Here is a 5,278-nt window from a genome sequence, read left to right as displayed (position 1 = left end):
AGTGATGAATCATCAGTTCAGTTCAAATAGTATCTGTGCAATCAAGTCTACGATAACGCTGAAAATAAGTGTCCCAAGCGAAGCAAGCCAGAGGGACTCCAAGGAATCTAATTACTCCAGCCTAACAATCCTTCACGGATTTGAATTTTAGTAATGGGATAGTGTGTTATGTGTAAGCCAGATATTTTGCAGTTATGTACATCACAAAAACAAGATGTTTATCATTTGTAATAAAGATTTTCAAAGATGTCTTAATGCCACAGTTCCGTCTGCTTTACCAATAACACAAGCCAGAATTCATACGGGACACAATGTAAAATCAAAACAACTTAAGAGTGTTTTCCCAGTGACTTAGATAGTATTACTGCAGCTCTTAAACACATCACTGCAGGAAGAAGAGACACTGATTCATTTGCTTTTGTGTTCTCTTCAAAGTGATTCGATTAGACTTCCTTAAGATACATCTTAGGCTTCTTATGAGGCACCTCCTCGAACCTCAACTCCTCGTTCAAATATAAAATAAAACTGAAATTGGGTCACAGAAATGCGCTCCTGAAGCACCAGTCTCTGGTTTTGCAGTTTAGATTGATAACTGCATTTTTTCTGATCATTTCACATGTTCATTTAGGCCCCGTTTACACGAAGGGAAAACGCAGATATTTCCCTGCGGTTTGGCCTCTCATTTACACGAAAACCCCGTTTTTATCACAGAAAACGATTATTTCTAAAAACTCCGGCCAAAGTGGATAAATTAGAAAAGGCCGTTTTCATGTTGTAGTGTGGACTGTGAAAACGGGGGCTTTTGAAAACGATGACGCATATTTATAGTCATGTGACGCATATTGTACCAATAGATATCTATGTTTACAGCAGTAATTGTGCCTGTGTTATTCACACACTGCTGCTAAAGAGATTTAGCTTGTACACTCTTCAAATTACAGTCCTAAAATGATGACGGAAAATTTACTCACAGATGCTGTCCTGCAAAACATGACGACAACTGCTTTTCAGATAAAATATGAACGAGCGCGATATAGACGCGTGAGTAGATGATGAGATATTTCCGTAAATTATCCCGCCAGAAGAATTGCGTGAAAACTTATTACGTCTGTATAATTTTGGAGGCTTTACGCATGCGCAGTAAGGCGAATTTGATGTTTTCCTGTGTTTCAGTGAGGATGAGAAACTTTTGGAAAACGCTTGGAAACGCTAGTGTGGACGGAGAGCGTTTTAAAATGAAAACTCTGTTTTCAAATGTATCCGGATTAATGTAAACATAGCCTTAATAAAAGTTTTCTTGGCCTTTTTTCCTGTTGATTGTTTCTAACTGATCTAGTTTGCCAAATTAAACACAAAAGCTCTACAAAATAAGAATTAACACACATTTTACAACAACATTTGTTTTTAAATTTTTTTATTGCATTTAATATATTTCATAAAAATATGTGCAGCTGGTTTGTGGTGTAATTAATATTTATATTTATTTGAATAAGCAGACATCGCCAGCGATTCCAAACACTCAATCATTTTGATTCGATTGATTAAAGGTTTTGGAAGAGCTCTGTTTCTCCATCACTAAGTGAAGTGCTAGTTAATGAGTTGATCTTAACGAGGTTTAATTAGTGTCAGCAGGTGTTTGACATCAATGAGAGACGTTAGAAAAGCTCCATTTGTTTCTGACTGGAAGAGAAAGGAGTCTGAGAGTGTGATGAGGAATGAGAGTCAATATTGAGTCAATGTGTGTTTGAAGAAAGACAAGATGAATGAAAGAAAAGAGTCAGAAAGATGCTCTTCTTTTGAGGGCTTGAGTTTGTTTCTTTTGTAGATTCAGTAGAGATGTGTCTCTTGATGTTTGGATGAAGTTCAGACTTTCATCACACTCATTTTCCAACACAAGAGACTCCAGCGTGACTGTGATCAACACTGATCCGGATCATTGAGCAGCTCTCCTCACATTTCAGCATCATTTCACAATCATTACTGAACAATTGGGCCTTTATTTAAAACACTGGAGATTTTACAATTAAGGTTTCACTGTGCTCTTGAAACCATATCAAGGAAAGCTGGTCTGTGTTGTCATTTTAAAAAACCAAATGACAGAAATAAAGTTTAACAGACTTAAGATAAATGCCATATAGGAGCAACCAGTGGGTTCAAAAGTTCATAGAAAGTGCAAAAACTTTTTGGAAGTTTCACAAGCTTGAGGTCAGAGTATCTGTTCACAGTTAATCTTTGAAGATCACAAGCATAAAGGACCTAAAAGACACAGATGAGACCAAGTTGAGGCTAGTTTAGACTTCATGTGGGACTACAGAAGCACTCAGTCAAACAAGACTAAAACTGAAAAAACACCAGAACCAGGCAGACCTAAGAAAACAAGTTTATTAAATTAAAAGCATTCACATTCAATGGGATTGGACATTGTTGCTGATGTTCCCGCGGGTCTTTGGTCTTCTTAGGCAGTAGCTTCACCCGCTGAGATCGTGACTCGCTCAAGACCGCGTTCAGCTCTTCATCTTTGCCCTTTTTTCTCTTTAAGCTGGTTTCAGTTCTTTCTGTTGGGTAGACCTGAAGTTTCTTGGTTCCCTGACGAATCCATAATCTGTTTCTCAGCAGCTGCTTTGATTATGTCTGCCTTGAGGAAAAAAAACAATCAATCAATAAAAAAGGCTACGTTAGCACTCATGACTTACCACTACACTGACACTGTCTGTGAGCGTCTGTTTGTGAAATTAACTTTAAAGCACCAAATGACCCAGTAGAAAACCATACAGCAGTTTCTTTCAGCACGTTAAGTATTTACACAAAAATAAGAAACAGAGTGAAAATCAGATGATGTGTTAATGAGGAAAGGAATGGAGTTTAGTGTGAAATGTTTCTGACAGCAGATTCATCTCTGGAACAGTGATCTCCTTCTCATGATCTCTGTGTAAAAACCCCATCCTCTGATCACAGATAATAGTTCTGATGTTCTCTGTCTTAAAGCCAATGACTCTATGGGTCTGAATGAGTCCAGGCTACTGTTAGAAACACCAACAATAGAGAGATTCTCACTGTTACTCAGAAAACACAACTCAGCTTTCATTCATTTGAGGAGAAACAATCCTTTGAGAATTTATCTTCATTTTTGTCTGAACTCAGCCTTTAATTGTCTTTGATCTGTGTGTTTACTGTATGAATGAATGGATGTGAGTGATTTATTGCAGTGCTGTGATTGAGGACTTTATCAGATCTGCTGGAATGATTGTAGTCACCCATCTCTTCCATGATGGACACACACTTATTTCACTCTTTACTTCACTTATACACACACATACAGAGATATGATCTGATGTAAAATGATTTTATTAAGATCAATAAATAAACAGGGCAGGGAGATAAAAACATTCATATAATTGCATTAAAATCAGGGTAAAGGAGGGGTAATAAATTAAGACATGAGAGGAGGGGGGGTTAAAACAAAGTAAAAAATAAAAAATAAATAAAAAAAATCCATTGGTTTTTAAAAACACTCAGGAGGGGAGACCTGGGGAAAGAAAAGAAAAGAGTCTCAAAAAATTGGTTCTGCACACTTTGTTGAACAGGTCCAGTAATGTAGAATCAGATATAAAGCTTCAGGGTTCTGTCATCACGATCTTTCTGTAGTTTACTCCTTCTCTTACCTTCTCCGGCAGCGGTCCTCGTTTTTTAAGCTCTTCTAGAGCTGCCTGGGCCGCCATTTCCTTGGCCCATTGTTTGGTCCTCCCCTCAGCCACTGGAAACAGCTCCTCCCCCAGCTTCACGCGTATCTGAATCTAAGAGAGAGAAAGATGAAAGAGATCTAAGAAAGATTCCTCTGCTTTTTCGTGATGGAGGACTTGTGTCAGTCGTTATCAGCGCTTCCCCCTGATAGTTATTTTTTTTTAGCTATCATTTTTATGTATGAGAGTTTTTTCTTCACTTTCTCTCTTGCGCAAAGTTTGCGCATTGCTTGCTTGTGTTGCTTGACACCTCCCCATATAATTTTTTTATAGGCCAGATATTTAGGTTAAGCAAATTTCTGATGGGGCTATAGCCTTGCCAAGCGCCACCACTGTGTGCATGCCATTGGCAATTTACACTAGCAGTCCCTGAATGAGTGTACTGGAGATCAACAGCATTAAAAGGCACATTTAAAAAGGAGGTAAAAGTAGCTCATAACTTGTCGATTCAGGAGAAAATCTTAAAAATAATGGGCGTGTCTGTCCTAAATTTAGGACTCATAAGAAGAACGAGTCGCGTATAAATCATCCTAAAACAGGCTTAAATCACAAGATCAAATCGTAACCTTCCTAATATTGCTGTTGCTGGCGATCTGCCTCGGAACTTAAACTTTAGCTGCTCTGCATTTGAACATTGTGTATGGGTGAGGCTTAAGACAACATGCTAACGCTAGCAATCCAGACTGCTCAATGCAATCAACATCTATCAAGAAATCAACAAATTCAAGATTCACTTTATTGAAGATCAACAGTTTCCAGCTGCAAACTCACAGAAAAAGTCCATGTCTATATGCCTTACCTTGGTGAATGTGGAGGTCCGGAGTGCCCCACATTAATAAAATCCACATTCAGGCCTTTCCTCTGTCCGTAAATGTGTATTTTGGCTGTTGCGTGCTGCATTTTCCCGCCGTTGTTTTTAACAACGTCCCAGTCTCTTCTTTTATGCGTTTACCTGCAGGTGACAAACTAAGGTTCTAGGTTCATAGCGCCTTCTACTGCGCTGGAGTATTTCTTTATTTTAATTATTTTTTTATTTTGCTGAAATATACCCTCCCAGATAGCAGACCAACACTGAATCAATATTGAATCAATGCTAATGCATCAATCAAACTATCGATGGATCAATGTTGAAATTTAACAATGTTTTTTTCATCAGTTTTGCACCCAAAAATAATGTTATTTCAATGATGAAAAATAGATCAAGGTCATAGAATCAAAATTTCTTCAACTCAAATCATTGAATTAGCATAGAAACATTATCAAATCAACCATGCTTTTTGCTTTTTCCATCAGAGAACATGCAGAACTGTAATTAATATGGTTTTGAATCAATAAGTCACAAGTGAACAACATCCTGCAGTTTGATGCAAATATGTTTATTTTTGCATTAAAAATAATAGTCTATTTGAATGAGAAAATAACATTTGCATTCAGGTAAAATTATTATTAAAAATAATTCAATAACAATTTTTTTTTTTTTTTTTGGTGACTTCAAAACATATAGGCCTTGATTCACAGACAGGGCATAGCTTAAATCA

General features: G+C 37.3%; 1 long non-coding RNA gene across 1 annotated transcript; it reads right to left on the bottom strand.

The window, feature by feature from the left end:
• Positions 1–3,378: 3,378 nt before the first annotated feature.
• Positions 3,379–4,671, bottom strand: LOC141301274 (uncharacterized). Its single transcript, XR_012342148.1, has 3 exons — positions 4,540–4,671; positions 3,663–3,794; positions 3,379–3,526 (listed from the first exon to the last, which is right to left on the bottom strand). It is a non-coding gene; the product is annotated as an uncharacterized lncRNA (long non-coding RNA).
• Positions 4,672–5,278: the final 607 nt, after the last annotated feature.

This window comes from Garra rufa, chromosome 25 (assembly GCF_049309525.1).
Source record: "Garra rufa chromosome 25, GarRuf1.0, whole genome shotgun sequence".
Taxonomy (NCBI): domain Eukaryota; kingdom Metazoa; phylum Chordata; class Actinopteri; order Cypriniformes; family Cyprinidae; genus Garra; species Garra rufa.
Note: the sequence above shows the minus strand (reverse complement) of the source record. Positions and strands in the feature narration are given on the sequence as shown.